This window comes from Ambystoma mexicanum, chromosome 8, assembly GCF_040938575.1.
Source record: "Ambystoma mexicanum isolate Mex_15411 chromosome 8, UKY_AmexF1_1, whole genome shotgun sequence".
NCBI classification, from domain to species: domain Eukaryota; kingdom Metazoa; phylum Chordata; class Amphibia; order Caudata; family Ambystomatidae; genus Ambystoma; species Ambystoma mexicanum.
This window is the reverse complement of record NC_090929.1, coordinates 768,726,147-768,749,932: the sequence shown is the minus strand read 5'-3', so window position 1 is coordinate 768,749,932 and position 23,786 is coordinate 768,726,147.

Here is a 23,786-nt window from a genome sequence, read left to right as displayed (position 1 = left end):
GGGGGACATATCAGGAGAAGTGCTTCTTGAAGTAGGCAGGCGCCTTTCCAAAGAGGCATCGATGGACAATCGTTAGCGCTTTAAATTTGACTCTATCCTCAATTCTGAGCCAGTGTAAGTCCCTCCTACTGTCCGATATATGGTCCTTTTGTTTCTTCCTTTTAATGATGCGAACGGCATCGTTTTGCATGACCTGGCATTTAGCTAGCTCCCTTTTTGACGCTCCCAATAACAACGCATTTCTGTAGTCCAGGCTGATAGCAGAATAGCTCTGGCGATGGAGGCTGCGTTGATCTCATTAATGTATGGTCTGATAGCTCTTAGGAGACGCAGGTAGTACAGATTATTTTTATATAAGTAACTAACCTGTGCGCCTGATCCCAAGGAAGCTTCGACCATCATTCCTAGGGTTTTTACCTTGGGTACCACTGTTATGGCTGCATCTTTAATACGGAAATTCTTATATTGGGGATCTAGCTTGGACCTAGCTTGATTCGATCCAAATATCATTAATTCCATTTTGGTGTTGTTTAGGCACATCCAGTGCTTCTGCACCCAGGTGTCGATAATATTATAAACTTTCTCGATCTGTGCACTGTCCACAGCATGGTCTCCTGTTAACCCAAATAGTAGCTGAGTAATATCAGCGTAATTGGTAAAAATCACGCCAATTTTTTCTAACAGCGAGCAGAGGCTTCTTATATAAAGGTTAAACAGGAGAGGGGACAAACTGGCACCTTGGGGAACTCCAAACAGTATCGGGGTTGCTTCGGAGAAGTTTTCGCCCCAGTGTATTCGTGCCATCCTGTCCTTCAGGAAAGAGGCCAACCAGGCCTGTGCTTTAGTTGAGCACCCTACAAGTTTATCCAATGCTGACTGTAGCAATTGGTGGTCTACTAGATCAAATGCAGCGCTGAGGTCGAGCAGCATGAGTAACCCAGTCTTCGCTTTCTCTGTCAGTTCTAGCATATGTGTCTGTAGGTCTAGCATTGCGGACTCTGTACTGTGGGCCGCTCTAAAGCCAGATTGTTGGTCATGTAACACGTCTGCATTTTCAACATGTTTCTGCAGCTGATTGGTTGCAATTTTATCTAAAATATTTAAGATAAAATTGGAGTTGGTAATCGGACGGAGGTTATTGGGGTCCTTGGGATCCAAGCCTGCCTTTTTTACAAGCAGTGTGATGGTCACTTTTTTTAAGTCCTTCGGGACTACACCTTCTAGGAAGGAGGCATTGACTAGCCTTGTCAGTACCGGGGCAAAAAGTTCTTTGTTATCCAGGATGATCTTAGTGGGAAGAATGTTTTCAGCGCAGGAAGTGGGTTTCATGCCTGCCATTACCCTGCACATTTCTTCCTCTGAGACTTCTGCAAAGCTAAAACTTTCCTTTCCTACGGATAGGAGTTATTTCTCGTCGGGGGGCTCCAAACTGGTGTTATCTCTAGCCATGATTATATTGTTCCTGGCTTTGGTTATTTTTGCGGCAAAAACCGCTTGAACCCTTTCGCAATCCTCTTTAGTAGGGATGTGAGGAGGGGAGAGGATTTTGGGCTTTTCTATGTCCTTAAGAATATCGAAGAGTTTTTTCATTATGAGTAGGGCAGTAAGGGATACCGGGCACCGGTAAGGAGACCGGTGCCGGTAATCCCTTACCACCCTATTCCGAGGTCCCTTAGTGGGTCCCACCAAGAACGGCTGGTCTGACCACCTGTGCTGGATGGGACCCATTAAGGGACGAGGGCGCTAATAACGGGCTTGCCATTCATGAGCCCGTTATTAGGGCCCTCCCCATTCCCATTGAGCCCTATGGGGGCACACATGGGAATGGGGAATGGCTTGTTCAATGGGGACTTACCGGTCCCAGGGTCGGACTACACCGGGATGTCCCCATTGAACAACACTGGTGCCAGACCCGTTATTGGTGGCAGTCATGGCGCAAATAGCGCCATGACTACCACCAATCTTGCAATGACCCCCTATAACTTTTATCATATTTTCCATTTGATGTGAACTTGTTCCGTCCAGTATATGTTTTTTTTTCAAGGGGCACCCTATGAAGTGGCACCCTGGGAATTCATAGCCAAGGTCACGAAAAATTGGAGGGCTGTGTCATAATTTGCTCAACTATGATGGGTGATTCCCAATGTAGTACAGTCCAATTAGGTCCCTAAACTGATAGAGGGATCTTAACTCTTGTTAACTTATAGCATGAGATCTTTCAGAGTGCTGGAGTTGGTGTAACAGTTCTAACATATTAGAGTGATTTAAAAATGGGTTTGCAGTGGTAGCATACAGATCAGTGACCAAGATTTGATCAGTGCTCATGTGCTTTAGAACATCATCAAGGTCCACCATAGCGCTTTTTGGATATGAACATGTCCCCAAGGTGTGTGTCGTGTTTCCATCCCCCATCTCCAAAAGGTCGTTTCTCCGAATGCCATCTGACTGTTGTGCATTTATAACCCATTGTCCAGTGCCACTAGGACAACATGTGTCATACATTTCAGTCTAGTATTTTGTACTGACTGGAACAAGTTCTCTTGTGTTTGCACATTTCCAGTCGCTAGATCTTTATTGAATGATTTGTCAGAGACTAGCTTTAAGCCGGGGATGTAACCCTGATCTTTTTTTGGTTTTACTTTCTCTGCTATTTCAAACCACAAAGAAGTTTTTATACAATACATATTCTTGGGGAAAACAGAGGACAGGGCCTGTGATGCCATACTGGTATTGATATTATTATCAGTGCCAATATTGGCAGTTAGTCACTATGCTTAGACTTCTTTGTATACTTCCTGCCAGGTGCAGGAACAGTTTTGCCATATTTCGTGGATGCAGTCTTCCCCACCAAATTATTCGTTTTTTGTCCACTATTTTGCCTCTATAAAGGGCTGTTTTGCTGTGTCAATGGTATGGATAGGAGACCAAATTAGGTATTGTTTTGTTATAGTGGGTAAAACTAATTTCTCACCATGCAGGGTTTGCTTCACAGATTCTTGTATGAGCACAAATAATTTTACTACTTTTGCAAATTCGAACTTCAAAAACAGTTGTTCCTTATGAAGATTTTTACATAAGTCAAGCAAAGAATTCAGTATGATTAAAAATTATGTTGTATGCTAAAGGTTCCTGGACCAAGAGAATGTGGAAAAGAAGGACTCTCGTGGTTATCCATCGATGTTGCATATACGTTCATAGCAATTGCTGTTAAGTTGGGTGAACGTGTCCAGTCCATAGTAGAATGGTTTGTGTCTGTAGCTTGGTAGAAAGAAGAAGGCATGGGAAGGTCCATGTTCGACTCAGCCTCTAACCTCATAGCTACGACCATCACCATATTATCTTGGAGAGATGTGTTATCTTGGTTTGTGGTGGGATCCGTGATGGTAGCTGCCTTAGTGGAAGTATTGGGTTTGCTGATAGGATTACAATTTGGATTTAAAAAAGGTGTAATTTTACCTCGTTGGCATTTCATCGAGGGCATTCATGTCACAAATTGATTTAGTGATTTAGTGATGCCCGCCATAGTAGTCTTTGCCTGTTTTAAAAGTCTCTTTGTTGCCTGCTTCTTTAAATTACGTGCTGCATTTAGTGTTCTAATGTATACTGCATGATCGCCAAAACGTAATGGTAAACTCCTGGTACCTGCAGGCATATCTGGAGTGACAAGAGGCGTTTGCATAGCTTATGTTACACTAATATTCACAATAAAAGGAATGCACAAGTAGGCAATTTTGTTGAAGGCTCCGAGGTACACAGTACCCTGCGGTCGACTTCTCCCGTCAAGAGCAACCTAAATGGTAGTTTGATTTAAGGCTCCACAGTACACAGTACCCCACGGTCACCTTCTTCAAGGAGAAAAACACAGCCAATTGCTATGTACACATGGCTGTAATAGTTTGGTTAATCCAATAATTCATAGAGTATGTAGAAGCTCCAAGATTATTAAACCCTGCAGTCGCCTCCTAGCTCAAAAATGAAAGGGTGAAACAACAGTTGTTTAAGCTCCACTTATGGTATACCCTATATGGTGTTAATAGGGAACCCCACAAATGTCACTACAGGCAATGAGGTACAGGTGCGATAGCAGGCTCAGGGATAGTTCTCTATTTGTCAGCAGTCACTAGTTGGAATGCCAACCTGCATTGATGGCACCACACAATACACTGGGTTTCAAAGCTCCCACAACCAAACCATGGACCACCGCAGATCACCTCGCGCACACCTTCTGCTCCGCGCTCCATGGAGTATGTGATGTTTTAATGCCTGCAGCAACACATCTCAAACAGCTGCCACGCCTCTTCAGTAGACACGGTAGAAAGACTCTACCATGGCAGACCACCTTGCACACACCTTTCGCTCTGTGTTCTGTGGAGTATGTGATGTTTTAATGCGTGCAGCAGCACAGCCCCAGCAGCTGACGCGCCTCTTCGCTAGACAAGGTATAAAGACTGTACCACTGCAGACCACATTACTCACACCTTCCACTTATTGTCTATTGGATCAGGAGGGATATCCAATGGATCAATGTGTGATGGAAGCCTTTTTATGCTTTCGATTAACAGATGGGCTGAATGGAACTACCAGTATTAGAGGACTTACTAGTGAAGGGAGTAGTAACCATTCTTGAAGTAATGGTCGTACTTACTGGTGGTGGTGGATAATGAAGAGCATACTGGCAGGGAATGAACAGATGGTGTACATGTGGTTTCCTTGGTTTTCCTAGTGGTTTTTAAGAGATAATAGATTGAATCAGTTTTGAGGCTTCCACACATTCATTTTATTGTACATGCTCTATGACTGTGCCAGTTTGAGAGCAGAATCTGCCACTGTTGCCAGAACGTACATCCCATGATCAGACACTAATCAAGGATTCTCCATTAGACATTGTTCTATCTCTGCCTGCTGTCTCCTGTCATCATTGCAAATGTCACATTATTCATATTGGCCTTTATCGAGTTCCATGTGGTATGGATTGTTCACTGATTGGTCGCATGGACCAACCAGTGTGCATTATATTTTTGGATAATGCTTAAGCAATTCCATCAACAGTGTTTCAAAATCCACATTATTCAACTGTACCATCCTCTAGTGATTCATCATTCATCATGGATCCAAAATATCTTGCTACTGTGTAAGTGTGATCCTTTGACAAATTGACTTTTTTATTGCCAGACTACGTGGCCAAACATAAATTGTCCAAGAACACATTTGTGAAGTGAGAAACATAGTTCTGATGCGGGAGCATCAGAAATGGATTTGGGGTACATGATTTGGGATTAGTCTCTCTATGACACAATTCCTCTTGTGAATCATTTGTGAAAATAGGGCAATAGTGGGTCCATAGCATGTCTAGATTGCTAAGTATGCATGCTCTCTACAAGAACTACTTGCAGCATATAAATGTTTTTGCACATCTATTGAATTGTATGGAAACATTCCCAGTTGAATGAAGATGACTCTTAGAGATGGAAATCAGTGCTCGATAACATATATTTATGTTTTATTTATTGACATTTAGGATTTCATGACCTACAATAGGTATGAAAGTGTGAATTGCAGTATTGTTGGTAAAATGACTCCTGGCTCGATTTTGATGTGGGTGTTAAGTACCGAAAAGGCCAGAGAAAGTTTTAACGACTCTGAAGGTGGCGCTTTCTTCTGAAGTTTGAATGAATGTGCCACCTTCGGAATATATGTGGCGGTTGCTAGGATGGGTGGGAAACTAACCTAGCAAAAGCCACATTCAATAACTGCCATTTAACAAAGCTATTCTTGTGGCACTCCTCCACTTTAGAAAGTGCCTTAAATTGGCGCACATATACAGTACACTTTTGTGGTGGTTTTGTGGAGGAGTTCCTTTGAGAAACGTCCATGATTGCCGACAAAGGAACAAAACATGTCAGGTGGAATCTAAAACCATCTTGGGGCAATAGACTGTTGGACATATATTTTAGCAGTGTCTTCTTGGATTTACAAAATAAGCATTACCCAAGGAAGATAACAATCAACAGAAAAGGGTTCATACTTCGGCTGTTTATTGTATAGGGCTTCTGGTTTTGTAAAACATTGCAGCATTTAATGTTTGAAAGAACAGCAAATCCCACATGTTCCATAGCAATAGGGGTTTGTGACTTGAAATCTGTACGGGTGCCGTCATGATCTCAACAGCACTTTCGTAAAATTATGATTTTCTCGTTATTTAACGAAAGCGCTGCTGAGATTTTGCATTCAGCCCATTCTCTCCATAAACAGACGTCGATGCCCGGGCGTCCATATTTGGCGCAGTGAAGCATGCTCTTTAGCATGCTCACTGCATCAAGATAGGAATCAGTGCGTTACGTACTCGCTGTTTCAGACTGCGTGTGATCCTTCAGGTCACAGGTCCGAATCCTAGAAACAACAACTCTGCCTTTAACTTTTCTGAGGTTGTTAAATTAGTAACAATTTCGTCTGGCTAATAATTATAAATACACAAAACGTCTTTTTACAATGCTTTGGTAAAGCTCTACACAAATAACAAGTCATTACACTAATGATGATATGCTCTATGGAAAAATGCAAACTGGGCTATATTGAGAGTACTATAGAAAGACAATACCTAGGACTTCTTTGTCTTTAAAGCAACTTTTTTTTAAACTTTCACTGTGGCGTTTTTTTATTACCATTTCAGTGACCTGTAAGTAGTAATGTGGATTTGTTTCAGCTTGCTTCTTTTGGAAAAGTAGAGCATCCTTTTGCCAACAATTAAAACTATAAGCTTAAAAAAATAACTGGTTGTGGTAAAAATATGAGTGTTGCAGAGATAGCTTAATGTGATTCGTACAAATGTATATCATTTGGTTCTCAATATCTGAAAGAATGACCAATGCTTGTTAGTTTATAAAAAATAAATTAGCCACATTGCCTTGATTCTCCCATCTATAGGCCACGACAATAGAAGCAGCCATTGTGTTTTCATTGTTTATTTAAAAAAAAGGCACTGTGTTCTGCCCTTTCATTCTCAAAGTGTGACGAAATGACTACTGCTCTGTAGGAGTATAGGAATGAGTATCCGCTTACCCATCCCCACAAAGATACTAAACCAGAATGATCCCAATCATCAAGGTAAAATAGACACAGCTAAAATGGTATATACGTTCTAGGCTTTTTCTGGTAATGTGGGCTGAGGGCAGGCTCTATTCTCAGAGTGGTGTGAAGTGATCACAGTAGCAACTCAAACAGCAGAAGTACAAAAACTCCAAAATATAAGACTGTCCAATCAAGGTGCTATAAAATATTTATACTTTAATTAAATAATGAAGAGGGCAAATATCCTATAAAACACCCACAAAAACAGACCTTGATGGAACGAACACAGAACATTCAAAACCTGAAGAGAAGGACACTTTGGGTAATTGTGCAGTTGCAGCAGTGCCACATTAAAGGATATGTCTTTGCAAGAAAATGTGCAAGAATGGGCTTACAAGTTGCTAGGGTCCCACAAAGTGGATCAATGTGATTAGGCTTCTTAACAGTACCCTGTTCTTGGTCTTGGGGGGTTCAGCATGTTGAAATGGGCCTCCATGGGCTTCTATGTGCTGTTCAATGCAGCATTCAAAGTAATATAGTATGCAAGATGCAACAGGTTTAGCTTGGCGGTCAAGTCAGCTAAATATGATGTTACTGCTGGATTGAGTTAGTGTATTATATAAAGGCTTCCGCGGTTCTGGTCAAGGTCTGAGTCAGGTCAATGCAAGGTCTTTTTGATTCAATGTGGTGCTCGAAGACATGGCAGGTAAAATGCTTCCACAATGGCGAGCTAGTGCTCAAGTCGAGGTGCCGATGAGCGCTACAGGTGTGGTGTGGTGTTGAACTTTTTGAAAAGTGCAAGCTTTGATGAGCTTCAAATGCAGTTTGAGGCTGTGCGAACAGGATTACAGCTGTTGATGCGCTTTTGGTTGCTGGGAATCCCAAACCGGGCTCTTGGACAAAGTAAGCCCGTCTTGCCGTGTATTCCCAGTCCAGGGAGTTTGTTTTGTGCCTTCAGTGGTTCTTTCACCGCCAGTGAGAAGCCTGGTTCCAGTGCAGTTGACACTGGTCCTCAGAAATTCAAAAATAACAAATGCATTGATAGGCTAGTCTTACATCTGAGTGAAAATATAATCTTGGTGAAATAAAAAATAAAAAAAGGTGAAAGGATTCAAAGTTTCTTTCTAATAATATATTGGTTGCAGTATTAGTGGGGTCTTCTATTCACACCCCTTAAATAAACAGTAAAAACTGTGTCACACTAAAACATTCCTGCAAGCAATAATGCACTGGCAAGTGGAAAAATGCATCCAATGTTCGATTATTCCACTTGCGAGTGCAGTATTGCTTGCAGGAATGTTTTAGTGTTAACACCATATCATCATAGGGAAAAACTATGGTTAAAGACTAGATCCTTTTTGTGGACTTACTTTAAAGCAGCCTTAAGGAGATATAAGGAGGGCATTGTTATAATCAAAGCAGACTGCCTGCAAAAACAAATAGGACATGCTTTAAATAGACCAAAGGCTCTCTTTGGAAAAGTGAAACATTTTAGTTGCCCCCCCTCCAACCCCCCACTGTACCAACCTGTGCCTTGTTCCCTCTTTATCCTTGGCCAATGAGTTAAACATTTTCTTTTCTGAAAAGATTGAAGTGATCAGAGCCAATATTGAACTAGAAACCTCAACAACATCTATTAAAGATGTGAACGCTAAAATGGGGTTTGAATCAGATCAAACGTGATTAAAGTTTGATTTTAAGCCTGTGGAATGGGACTTGATCATCAATTCCATCTCCATATTAAAACCTACTGAAAACAAGCTTCCCCCCGAAGGCACTAACCCCCCTTAGTGAGAGGCAATAAAGGACACACCCCAGGAGGGAATGAGACCAGGACCAAGTGCTGATAAAGTAAAAGGGTTTATATAAATTGGCATAGGGCATGCAAAAGACTCTGCAAGCTCCAAGAGTGCTCAGTCTGACAATAGCAAACACAGTCATATTTATTACAAACCTACATCATAAATCCTGTAAGCTATAAGGGGCATAAAGTCCCGGGGATTGGGTGGCGTTGACTAAGCTATAGGTGGCGTATCGATGAGCTGCTCCAGGATTGGTGGGCATCTGTGTGGTGCCAACATGGGGTGGACGGGTCAGCTGGGGTCGTCGGGGTGGAGCTGCTAGGCTGGACGCGGGCTGTGTCGATGATTGGTGGCTGTACTAACACTTTGCCCTTGGGGCCACACACACAAACACTCATCACATTATACGACTCCAGTTGTCCTGCAAATCCTACAATAGGTTAATCTTCGGTCACATGAGAGACAGGAGAGACAGCATGCAATATGAAGCTTCACCAATACATCAGTGTACAATTACTCTTGACCTAATGTCCAGGTGTCTTGTCAGAGGGCAGGTGTAAGCTGCCTTGTCAGTCTCTTTTGTTAGATGTGGTGAGGGATTGTTTCACGATATGTTAGTATAGGGGTGAATAACTGTCTCTACGGCCCATTAACTTGGGGTGAACTGGAGTACTCTTGGATCAATAGGGGCACATCCCTGGTCCCTTGAAGGCAGTGGGATTTAGGACCAGGTAGCACATAATTCATTTGGCTTGGCTATGGCGGCCTCAGACATGAGGGAGGTAAATACTTGGAGTGGGTCGAGCAGGAATGTGGGGAGGTGAGGCTGTGCTGTTCGAACACCAGCAAGACCTGGCAGGCCTTGACGGGAGGAGGAGGAGATGACCTTGTAGCTCCAAGTGATTCTCTATTAACTGAACTGCACAGTATACAATAATAGGGGACAGATGCTAAAGCTAGTAATGTTACAATGATTATATATTTCTATTGTTTATAACTTCATACATTTCGGCATTCATAGCAATGGGGGATGGCTATAGCACATATGATACATTACGTTATTTGAACACATACTTGTAATTGATAGGATAGGCAGATGAGTAACAACATGAGGTAGTGTTAGGTTGGTTCATGTACTCAGGAGCATAGACTCAATATGTTTGTTTACGGTTTCATTTATAGCACATACTAGCTCAACACCTTTGAGGATCGTCATACACTTTTAACCGTGTTTCGCTACATTATACACAGCATTCTATATATTGCTTTTCGCTTTGTCCTTTGCACATTTAGGAGCAATCATTAATTAGCACAAGGTGGGGGCTAGGGAGAGCTTTCATTAAACCTTTGGGGCACATAGGGTCTTACGGCGGACGGGGGTCATCTTGCTTTAATACCATTATAAGTTGCATCCCTTCCCACCACCCATTTTGGCAGTTACAAACAGCCCTGTGAGCTGTTGGGGTTTGGTGTATGTAGTTAGCACTCGATCTGGGGGATCTGGGTGGGGGTTCATGGAGGGCGGTCATGGACACCATATATTTTAATTGTTGGGAGTTAGATGCAGGGTCGGGGCTTGTTTGATTGTAATGGCTCTTTTTATTTTCCAGACTCCGGCTACAAGTCAGGTCACTTCTAGGGCAGTGATGTACTGTGGAAGGTAAATGATACAGTGTTTGTTCTGATGCTTGTTCGTGTCTGGTTGCTCGTGAGAACGGGCCTTCAGCGGATCTGCCATGGGGTGGAGGCACGGGGGACGTGCATGTCTCCCTGTGCGTGGTGAGCAGAGGCACAGCTACAGCTTTCGCATGCAGGTTGTTTCGCTTGGGGTTTGGCCTGTACATCTAAAATGGAGTCTTGGCGTTTTCAAAATGGTATCTATGGTATGTTACAGTACAGGTCGTGTGGCCTTATGTGTCGATCAGCAGCCATCCTGCCTCCCTGGCCCAGGTGCATGGGGGGCCGCTGACAAGCCACGAACCTCATGGAGGTGGGGAATGTGGGGAGGGGGTCCTACAGACCTGTCCTCCCATACATTTCCCCCCTTTCATTACTAAGTAACTTAAGTACTTAAGTTACTTAAGTAACGAATACTGTAACTCGCCCAAACTCTGGCGTTCTTTCTCATTAGCAACTGCTTCATCCCACGCCGGTGTAACCTTTATTGGCATCCAGGCTCTACATACCCCTCAGAGTCTCTCCCCCCTCCTAGCATATCCATCAGGTGTACAAGTCATATATATACATCCCCCATCTCCTTCCAAGTCCACCCATACCTCTGTATACCATTCCCATTCTCATGGCTCCTTTATTGTGGTATGATATAACCTATCCACTATATCCCCATCATAGTATAATGGCACCATTCTATACTTGGGTTCAGGGTCCTCACCTGTTTGTACTTGTGCTTCTTGCATGATCTGTGCTGCTCCTCTATATTGCCCATTGTCACCATCATCATTGCGCCATTAGGCACTGCATTTGCGCAGCATCAAAGACCTAGCTGGCACACACAAAAAATCAGGAGTAAAAATACCACGATGGGCATCATCATTTTGATGGTCAGCCCCAGCCAGGATGGTACCCAGGAAAAGATGTTGTCAAACCATGTGCTTCCGTCTGTTCCACATTCGTTCTTCATTTGTTCCCCCAGGTTGTGCACCGCCGCAATGACGTGTGATAGTGTCCCATTATCTGCATCTTCAGAAGGTTCGAATGTGCAGCATGCGCTCCCGATTCTTCGGCAAACACCTCCATCCATTGCTGTTAACAGATCTAGGACACACCTGTTCTGCATGGTCATCAGCCTTAGGGCCCTTAGCTCCACCTGGATTACATTGAACCCTTCTTCAGTGTCATTGGCCAGCTGGATCAGCTCCTAATGCGTGATCTGGAGCCATTTTGCGTTGGCTCATGCATGGATACTCGGGATAAGGGAGGCGAAGAATGTCTCAGCGGAATTAAATAACCGGTACTTGTCAGGAATCTCTGCCAACAGTTCTGAGGAGGCTTTGGATATGTATTTGGATGATCTCCGCCGCCTTGATATCGCATCTTGTGCATTGCCCAAGGACAGGGCATACAGTGGCGGCTCTTCTGTTGGTTGTGCACTTCATTCATGACGGGCAGCTGGCGCTCCTTTGCCTCCATCAATGTGGCTCTCTGGGATGACCATCAAAGCCGAATGCAGTGTTGCCAGAGAGCATTTGCCCCCCCAGGATTGTGGGAGGTGCAAGTACGCCTGTTTACCACAGACCCAGTAAGTGTCCATGAGTGCTGCTGTCCCTTTTTTCACGTCTGGGATAATGAGTGTCCGATTGCAGTTCTTGTTTGCACCCATGATGTTTTTTTCCTTCCCTGAATGCGATAAACCAGTAGATGACGAGACCACAAATCATGGTAAAAAATAGAACAGCACACACAAACAGTCCACATTCATATGAATATCTACGTAAATCAAAGACATTTTTTATATTTCTAACTGCCCTAACATTATTCGTTGTAGGCTGCCCGTTCGTTGCCATGGTTGCTCCTATATGTTAAAACATAAAAGTGCATTAAGCATACTCAACCAGTTATATTTATCATTTTTATCATAGAACGAGAGTAAGGGTGAGAACCGTGTAGAACGGAGGAGAGAGACAGAACAAGAAAAAAAAAGAGAGAGAGAGAGAGAGAGAGAGAGTTTTCAATATTCTAGTTCAACATTATTTACATTATTATTACTTTTTTTATTATGCCCCAGAAAATAATGTATTTCATCCCATTTTTTGCTTTATCATGTATTAACCTGTACACATGTACGACATAGTTAACCTTGTTTCTCTTTTCTATTGTGACACTTCTGTGGTGCCTTGTACTTCTTCCTCTTGCTCTTGTGTAATGCTATCACAGGCTTTTCGTACGTCTGTTAATGTATCCAATATCTTAGGCCCTTTACTTTTACCGCTGTTGGTGTGCAGAACACTACCTCATATGGGCCGTGAAATCGTGGAGCATTCCACCTACGCATGAACCTCCTGACGTACACCATCTCACCTGGCATTAACTGGCCTTGCAGGTTTTCTTCTACGACTTCTATTGTCTCATTTCCTTCCTCTCGTGTGAATGGTGGTGCGAGCTGTCTTGATATTGTGCGGGCTGCTCTGGTGAGTTTTGTCAGATAGTCATTGAATGCTTCACCTAATATAGTGGCGCTTTTGTGGGTATCTGAATGTCTGTGGAGTGCGGAGTGTACTGTGTACATGCGTATTCCAGTCACTATTTTGTGTGGTGACAGATGGTTGTCCTTGCTGGGTTGATTTCTCAGCTCGAACAAGGCCAAAGGCAGACAATGCACCCAATTTATTTTAAGGGAGAAACACAATTTTGATAACCTCCTCTTCAAGAGGCCGTTGATTTTCTCAACTAAGCCATTGATTTGTGGATGATAAATCGAGCACAGTTTATGCTTAATTCCTAACGAAGCCGTAATCTCTTTAAAGAGGTCATTGTCAAAATGTGTGCCATTATCCGAGCGAATCACATTGCAAATTCCCCAGCATGGGAATACTTCCCTCACTAAGAATTTTGCAGCGCACTAGGCATCTGGACGTGCACAGGGCCCTGCTTTGACCCATCGGGAAAATGGACAAACTACAACTATCAGGTAACCGTGCCCCATTGCACCTTTCACCCGTATCTGCATAATCAATGTGCAGTTCTGTGAAGGGGCCTGTAGTTTTAGGTATTGTTCCTCGCAGTGTTCTTAAGGTCATTTCTGAGTTGTATATCTGACATGTTGTACACTCCATTGCCAATTTGGGAATATGTTTCTGTAGTCCTGGAACAAACCAATCTTCTTGTATCTCTGCCGCAATATGTTGCTTTGCATTGCGTGCTGGGAAGTGTAGTTGTTGAAACGCTATTTCTAGGAGCTTGACTGGCATTACCACTTTCCCTGTATTATTTTGGTGCTATAAAAGAACTGTTGCTGACTGGCTACATCACCTCTTTGCCCACAGCTCTTTCTCTTCCTTACTTGCTCTTTCTTGTAACTCTAGTATTTGTCACACAGGCATGGTGTTGTAACCATCTGGGTGCTCTTCCTCTACTTATTGGTGTATTAAATACTCACCTGGTAGTTATTTCACTAGATAAGAGGCTGCTTTGGCTGCAGCGTCCGCTGCCGTGTTTCCCGAAGAGATAACATCTGTGTTGGTGGTGTGGGCCAGGCACTTCACTATGGCTACCATGGTGGGGTCTTTCAGTGCCTCAATAAGGTCTTTTAGGAGTTCTGCATGTTGTACAGGCGACCCATCGGCCCTGTGGAACCCCCTTCAACCCCTCTTGCCAACCCGCCATGAACTGTAGTGGTCATATATGCTGAGTCCGTGTAGATTGTGACTGCACACCCTTTTGCTGCGTGTAATGCTTCACTTAGTTCTATGAGTTCGGCTGCTTGAGCTGAGTAATGGGCGGGTAGGCGCTGCTGTATTATTACTTTGTACTCACCTTCTTCCAACCTCACAACAGCTATTCCTACATGCTTTTCGCCTGTGTCTGAGTTTATTGATGCTGATCCATCTACGAAGAATACTTCTCCTTCATTTAATGCATTTTCGCTCACCAAGGTGCCTTCTCCCTCCTCCCACTTGTATGTTGCACATTCGTGTTCCTGCATGTCTTCCAATGTGCATGGTTCTGTGATGAATCTTGCAGGGTTCGCGGTTTTACATCTTACTATGTGTATGTTTGTACTAGACAGAATTTTTTCATAGGCAGTGGCCCTTTGCGTTGTGAGTGTGCTTTTTGATCATTCCAAGGTGGCAAACAGGGATTGTTCCACAAGCAGGGTCACGGAGCAGCCCATCACTATTGTTGCACTTTTTTCAATGGCGAACGCTGCGGCTGCAAGAGATTGCTCACAAGCAAAGTGTCCTTGCATTACTGCGTCCAGTGTGTCACTGTAATAAGCGAGGGGCTTGTTTCCCAGGGATGTGTTTTGTGTAAGTACTGCTGTCATGAGGGTTCCTTTGCAGTGGGAGAACAGGTAGAACTCGCACTCATAATCTGGGTTCGCGAGCACGGGTGCACTTGAGATCAGTTCTTTGAGTGACGTGAACGCGTCACTTAGCTCTGCGGACCATTGTATTTCTGTGCTCTCCTGTTGGGCCTCCTTGAGTGCCTGCAATAATGGTCTTGTATATGCTGCATAATCTAATATCCATGCTCGGCAATAATTACACATGCCAAGACATTTTTGCATTTCCTTTACTGTTTTTGGTATTCCCACTGCTGTAATGGCAGCTACTCTGTCTGGTATTATTTTCTTGCCATCCTGCGTTATCAGTTGTCCCAGATACAACACCTCTCATTGGCAGTACTGCAGTTTCCCTCTGTCAACCTTGTAACCCTTGTGGGCCAGCAATGTCAAGAGAGCAATGGAGTCTTTTCTACATTCTTCCTCATTTTTTGCGCTGATGAGTAAATCATCTACGTATTGAATAATCACACTCTCTTCTGTCATATTCCCTAAATCTTCATGCAGGATGCGATTGAATATGCTGGGGCTTTCGCAGTATCCCTGGGGTAATCTGCATACCTGCATTCTTCTGTAAGTGGTATTGAGAAAAAAGCATTTTTCAAATCCACTACTGTGAAATGTGACACATTCTTTGGGATGCTGCACAGGATGGATGCAGGGTTAGGGACCAGAGGGAATTCTTTTTGGATTACATCATTGAGGGGGCGTAGGTCTTGGATCATCCTCCACGCCCCACCCTTTGCTTTTTTAATTGGGTAAATGCAAGTATAACATGGCGAGTTTGATCACACTATTATTCCTTGGGCCAGTAATGCACTGATTGTTTCTTTTATCCCTTCTTCCGCTTCTCGGGACGGGGGTACTGTTTGACTCTGGGTAATATAGCTCCGGGTTTGAGTTTTATCTTAACTGGTGTGACCCCATGCAATAGTCCCACATCGTGAGGGCCTGTGGGCAACAGGTTACTGGGCACTGATTTCATGTCATCATCAAAAAAGGAAGGACGGGCTCCTACCACTGCCATTAGTTGTACAGGCACTTGTCTTTCCTGTATCATGATATCACAAGGTATTGCTATTTCCATTTTTACCTCACCATCACTTTCTGAGTCTGAAAAAAGGTCTTCATCTGATAGATCTCGCAATACAATGTTGGCATTGATGCACAATACTGTGCGCCATTCACAGCCATGTATGTCCATTGCAATGACGGCTATTCTTTTAGCTGAGATCTGAACTGCATGCAGATCTAAAGGCATCACTGTCCCGGACACAATCTCTGGGCACGCTATGGGTCGGAAGATGAACTCCGTGGGTACTCTCCATTCTAGATTTTTCAATTTTGCGACCACCCGTGCCAATGTTTTTAGCCCTTGAATGAACACATCAGGGTCCACCGGTATGCCGCGCACTTCCGGTGCTGTTGCTTGTGCATGCACCACCAACATTACGCACATGGGGCAGATCCCTGGAGTTGAACAAACTATCCCTCTCTCTGTGAAGGAGATAGTCATGTTAAGCTTATTGAGAAGGTCCCTTCCCAGTAAGTTAATCAGAGACTGTTCGTAGTACAATAGGGATGCCCTTACCGTGTTTCTCCCCACGGTGACATCTAAATCTTCTCTGTTACGAACTTCAACAACAGCCCCAGAGAACCCCTGCGTCTCCGATTTACGATTAGATAGCGGAAACCAGCCTTCACGCAAACATGATTTTTCAGCTCCCGAATCCACCTTAAATATGAACTGTTTATTCCCTATCTCTGCCCCTATCAATGGTTCCTCTGCTGCATTGTAGGTCGTAGATAGTAAAGGACATGCAAGTGCTCTCTGTGGGCTGTCCTATGCTGAGTGTCTCGTGTTCCCCCCTTGGCTGAAGACATTACCTGACACCACTGCCACTCCACTGTACGGTACAGGCGCACCGTTAGCTGTTGTAGCAAGGGTTGCCCTGTGTGTATGGCATATGCTCGCGGCTCTGCGGGTGCTGTTGTACGTTATGGGGTTGTTCCCTTTGTTGTTATAGATACCCTTGCTCTTGTTGCCCTTGTGCCCCTCCCATGGGTAATCCATATGGGCTTCCTGGGTGTGGATGACCATAGGTTGCTCGTCTTGGTACATGTTATTAGGCCTGCTTCTGCATTCTCGTGAGAAGTGTCCCCACCTAACACAATTCCAACAGTTCCTTTGTCCCCCTCTAGGTCCTTGCCCTCCATATCCGCCACTTCCCAATTCGCTGCCATCCTCCCTTGTATCGCTACCAGTCCCTCCTCCTCCTCTCCTTCCCTATCTTGGGGGAGTGCTGCTACCGCTGCATTGACCTTCACCAGTTTCGTTTGGACTAACTTCGGCTCATTTGCCAACATTTTTTGTGCAATTTCCTTCTCTCTTTCCTTTATTCTTTTGCAGTGGTAAACTATTATGCTTTGAATTTCTGGCCAACCCTTCGCTTCAGTCCCTGCTATTTTGTCAAGTGCTTTCTGCACTTCCTTTGGGAGCCCTCTCTTTATTATAAAGTAGAATAGGGACGTTGATTGGTCCCAGCCAGTAACCGTCTTGGCTCGCCACACTTGTGCACTCGAAAAATGAAGTCCATACCATCTTCCCCATCATTCATGGTACATTGCATCACTGAATGTAAATCTGGTGTGTCTGGGAACATTTCTCTTAGAACATCCCATACTCTTGCACATACTGCATTAAAGGAGGCTCCATAATGGCGGTCACAATCTAGTGTTACCCCAGGGAAACCAGCCTTTGCCCATACTTTATCTGCTTGGTCACCCACTGCCGATACCAGCAAATTCTTGACATCACCTACTGCCAGGGGCACTCCTATGGTCAATTTCTCAAATGCATATATGCACTTAATTGCCCCTCCTGATAGCAGGGGCAATGATTTTAATAGGTTTGCCTTATCCATGTGAGCCCATGGTATGTAGTTCAGTCTCCCCCCCTCTGTGTATCAGGGGGAGCTGCAGTTTTCCTTTAATCCCTTTTCCAGTACTTACCTTCGACGCTTTCTTCCCCACCGTGGCCATTCTTCCCATCCTATTTCTTAACCTCCCCGTCCACTCCTCTTCCATGGTTCTCCCCAGTGGTGTCTCATCCAATCTGTCTAATATTCATCCTGTTGCTGTACGCAGCCTCCCAGCTTCCTGTTCGTCATCCTCTATATCACACCACAGTTCTTCCCGTCCCCCAGTAGCCATCCCTCCCTCCTCTGTGATTTCTCCAAGATCATGAGTGTCCGGTTCTATTATCCTAGTTGGTTCTTCCTGTATTCTAAATAGTATCTCCCCCTTCTTCCACCCTTTCTCAGAGGATCTTCTAGCGTTTGTGCCCTAGGTACTCATTCTGTTCTTGATATACTTGTTCCACTCTGTTCACATATGGTTTGTATTCTAGATAGCTCATCTCTGGCCATCGAAAGTGTGGAATCTAAGTCCTCTGTTAGTTTTGCTATATCCACTTTAGGGGAATTTACCTGTCCATTAGTCCTGGGGCAATCATATGGTGGCAGGGCAGTTGGTCATGGGGTGGCTGTGGGGGTAGTGGCGGGCACATACGTGGGATCACTATACCCTTCGGCGGGCACTTGTTTGTTTAGGAGTGGGTATAGCCGTGTTACCTCTATTGACCCTTCTTTCCCCTTCCTCTCACCCTCACTCTCATGTGTCGCTAGGGGAATGGTAGTGGTGGTGGGCTGATCAGGCGCTATGTCTTTCTTTTTGAGTGGAGGCACTTCAAACAGTCTCCACAGATCTAATATCTCTCTCCTATTGTGAAACTGGTTTCCCTTATATTTTATAAATATGCCCGTGGCTACCATATCCAAGACACTTTTATCAAATGATCCTCCTTGTGGCCAGACTTGGGGTAGCCCCTCTCCTTTTAATTCCGTGACCCATTGGTCATGCGACTTGTTTATATGTTGTGCGTAACCAGGTAGGTTTTTGCAAATGTGGGCCAGGGGTGTTTCCGTCCCATATTGTATTCTCATTGCTCACCTTTCTGCGTTATTTATACTGTCAACGTAACTTAAGTGTGTGTGTGTGTCTCTTATCTCTAGCAGTTCTTAGATGTTAAAAAATGATTGTCCATAATGTTACTGTCTTAAGATTTTACCGGGTCACACTTACAATGACCATACCACAGAACTATCTAGTATCACTAATTCAACATCATTTCTTTAAAATGCAATTCTTTAAAACGTGAATAGCTTAGCATATGCAACATGGAACAGACATTTAACAAACTTTTAACGTACAACACATAACAATGACTCTCCCTTTTCTTGCCCTGCGCTTTTGTCTTTGACAGGGCCTTCTGACACTCACCCAATTCTTTCCCCCTTCACCCTTAGAGGTTATAGCCTTTTTCTAGGTTGATGTACCCCGAATAAGAAAGAAGAAAGAAGCAGTTTCTAATGTATTCATCGTGTCTCCCTATTCTCAGCCACTCTTATTTTATTCCCAGTACTAGTAATGATAGCACTATGCAGCGCCGCCTACTACCCCTTTGCAGAGCTAGGTTCCCATCTTTATCTTCCCTTATTTCACCTTGTTATCCTAATGGCCATATGCAGAGAAAGAAAATAGTGTTAATAGTTGAAAGTACCCATTAGCTGACCTCGCATTATCTGACTTCCTCCCCTTTGTCCTTTTATTATCATCCGCACTTAATACTCACTTGCCCGTCTTGATCTGAGAGTCTCCGGACTGGGTCCGTCGAGGCGGCCCTGCCTCACACTCAATGGCCGCCCCCCGGGTCTGGCGAGCGGTACTAAAGAGTTTTTTGGAGCGGGACCCGTATCCTTTTGGCCTACTGCGTGCGCACGTCTAAGCGTACCAGTTGCCTTAGGCAGGAAGCTCTCTTGAGCGGGCGCACCGTGCATCTCCAATGCCGCCTGGAACTTCTCGTGCCAAAAAGGGCACAATAAAAAACAAATCACGTCTTCGGGGTCACCACTGAAAGCAAGCGTCCCCCATCAGGCACTAGCCCCCCTTAGTGAGAAGCAATAAAGGGCACACCCCAGGAGGGAATGAGACCAGGACCAAGTGCTGATGAAGTAAAAGGGTTTATATAAATTGGTATAGGGCATGCAAAGGTCTCTGCAAGCTCCGAGAGCACTCTGTCTGATAATAGCAGAAACAGTCATATTTATTACAAAACTAAATCATAAATCCTGTAAGCTATAGGGGGCACAACGTCTCGGGGATTGGGTGGCATTGACTAAGCTATAGGTGGCGTATTGATGAGTTGCTCCAGGATTGGTGGACATCTGCCTGGTGCCGACGTGGGGTGGACGGGTCGGCTGGGCTCGTCGGGGTGGAGCTGCCAGGCCAGACGCGAGCTGTGTCGATGATTGGTGGCTGCACTAACACTTTGTCCTGGTGGCCACACACACAAACACTCATCATATTATACGACTCCAGTTGTCCTTCAAATCCTACAATAGGTTAATCTACGGTCACATGAGATACAGGAGAGACAGCATGCAATATGAAGCTTCATCAATACATCAGTGTACAATTACTCTTGACCTAATGGCCAGGTGTCATAAGTCCAGGTGTCTTGTCAGAGGGCACGGGATAAACTGCCTTGCCATTCTCTTCTGTTAGATGTGGTGAGGGATTGTTTTACGATATGTTAGTACAGGGGGGGATAACTGTCTCTACGGCCCATTAACTTGGGGTGAACTGGAGTACTCTTGGATCAATAGGGGCACACCCATGGCGCCTTGAAGGCAGTGGATTTAGGACCAGGTAGCACATAATTCATTTGGCTTGGCTATGGCGGCCTCGGACATGGGGGAGGTAAATATTTGGAGAGGGTCCAGCAGGAATGTGGGGAGGTGAGGCTGTGCTGTTGGAACACCAGCAAGCCCCGGCGGGCCCTGGCGGGAGGAGGGGGAGATGACCTTGTAGCTCCAAGTGATTCTCTATTCACTGAACTGCACAGTATACCATGAGGGGACAAATGCTAAAGCTAGTAATGTTAGAATGATTATATATTTCAATCGTTTATAACTTCATACATGTTGGCATTCATAGCAATGGGGGTTGGCTATTGCACATATGATACATTACGTTATTTGAACACATACTTGTAATTCATAGGACAGGCATATGAGTAACAACATGAGGTAGTGTTAGGTTGGGTCGTGTATTCAAGAGCATAGACGCAATATGTTTGTTTACGGTTTCGTTTATAGCACATACTAGCTCAACACCTTTGAGGATCATCATATACGTTTAACCGTGTTTCGCTACATTATACACAGCATTCTAAATATTGCTTCTCGCTTTGTCCTTTGTACATTTAGCAGCAATCATTTATTAGCACAAGGTGGGGTCTAGGGAGAGCTTTCATTTAACCTTTGGGGCACATAGGGTCTTGCAGCAGCCGGGGTTCATCCTTGCTTTAATACCATTATAAGTTGCATCCCTTCCAACCACCATTTTGGCAGTTACAAACAGCCTTGTGAGCCGTTGGATTTTGGTGTATGTAGTTATCACGCGATCTGGGGCATCTGGGCGGGGGTTCATGGAGGGAGGTCTGGACAATATATATTTTAATTGTTGGGGGTTAGATGCAGGGTCGGTGCTTGTTTGATTGGGATGGTTCTTGTTATTTTCCAGACTCCGGCTACAAGTCAGGTCACTTCTAGGGCAGTGATGTACTGCGGAAGGTAAAAGATACAGCGTTTGTTCTGATGCTTGTTCGTGTCTGGTTGCTCATGAGAACGGGCCTTCAGCGGATCTGCCATGGGGTGGAGGCACGGGGGGACGTGCATGGTGAGCAGAGGCACAGCTACAGCTTTCTCATGCAGGCTGTTTCGCTTGAGGTTTGGCCTGTACATCTAAAATGGAGTCTTTGCGTTTTCAAAATGGTGTCTATGGTATGTTACAGTACGGGTCGTGTGGCCTTATGTGTCGATCAGCAGCCATCCTGCCTCCCGGGCCCAAGTGCATGGGGGGGGGCGCTCATGAGCCACGTGCCTCACTGAGGTGGGGAATGTGGGGCAGGAGGTCCTACAGACCTGTCCTCCCATACACTACCAACCATAACTATGACTCAATTCCTGCATATTTAGGCAGAAAACATGCGGAAGTGTTAAGTGCACCTGTGCTGACTATTATAAATGCCTCATTAACGCAATGTTGCATGCCTAGGGAGCTAAAGAGGTTGCATAGTACACCTCTGTTGAAGAATAACATGCTGGATCCCAAGGTCTATGCAAATAATTGTCCAATCGCAGGCCTACCCTGGTTGGCGAAGTTCTTGGAAAAAATTGTTACACTACAACTACAAGCTCATTAGGAGGCACAGGGTTTTTTGGATTTGTACCAATCTGGTTTTTTGACCGGGTCATGAGATGGAGACGACATTACTGTCAGTCTGGGATGATATCTTAAAGGCTGTCGATGAGGGTGATATTAGTATACTAGTTATGCTAAACCTCACGGCTGCCTTTAATACTGTTTACTTTGGGATACTCATCTCAAGACTCTCTGCTACAGCCCAGATCTCAAATGCATCCCTGAAGTGGTTCACATCTTTCTTAAATGATGGTTCGCAACAGGTTAATTTGGGGACGTTAATTTCAGATTCTTTTGCAGGCAAATATGGAGTCCCTCAGGGATCCTCATTGTCAGCACTGCTTTTTAATATTTACATCCGCCCTTTGTCAGAAATCTTTGCAGAATTCAGACTATTTGACCACTCTTTTGCTGACAACACGCAGACCAATGTACAACCAACAGAACTGACGGAAGCATACAGAGAGTGTTGGCCTGTGCAAAAAAGTAAGAGCTGGATGGTTGGTAACATGCTCCAGCTCAATCCAAACAAAACTGAAATCATCTTTTGTTAGGCAGAAACCTGTGCAGTTCCCTCTGGGGCCACTGCAAAAAGTTTAAGTCTACAGGAGTTAGCAGTAGCAGTCTGTACCACCCAGATTTACCTGGTAGCCGTGGCTGAGCAGTCAGACTTCTCTCAAGACGAGTTAGGCCGTATTTGGAGTATACAGGATAGGGCAATTTACACAGTAGAACAAGCAGACACTGATCAGAGCTTGAGTGTAAATATATATAATTATTTATTTAAAAACACATCTATGGAAAACACACTGGCACTAATATGGCAAACAACTTCAATCACAGTTACTATAAGTATATATCAATCCCATAACAATATTTCGACAAGTCTAAATTCAACGGCACCACTTATTTGCAGACAGAAGTGAATGCTTTAACCTAGATGGCACTCTAGTATTCGTTAGAAAGGGAGAGAAAAAGGCATGGTATGAAACCAACTCAATACCAACACTTTTACGAAACAAATGCAAGGCGAGCAAGGCAGGGTCTACTGTAAATCACAAAGTTCAGAGGCCCGGCCCACTCGGAGAGAGGCAAGGCTGTATGTCCCAAAAGTATCACAGTGGAAATACACTTCAAGTCTTTGTAGCAAAATGTCACAGAAAGGTTGGACCAGTTTAGAACAAACGTTTAAGAAGGTCTGGAAGCGACCAAATGGAAAGGTAAGGATTTAAGAAACCTCATGCTACCCATTTCAAGGGAAGCCAGGCGGACACAGTATCTTGCAAGTGAAGAGACAGCTCCGGCGGGGGCAGTTGTTCCTGGTGGTGGATGCAAGTCAGGGCTTTGCCAGAAGATGAGAGGATCACGTCATTGAGGAAAAGTTGTAGATCGTTGCACCACCAGGGAAGAGACCGGCCGTGGAGTGCTCCGTCACAAGGCACCACCTTTTGGTTGCGGTACAGTGGTTAGAGGCTATCCGGTTGCCGAGGTGCTCAGCACGGGCAATTCGACCACTAGACATCCTGGAAGTGAAGAAAAAGCAAGGGACTGGTTGTTCCCACCAGTCA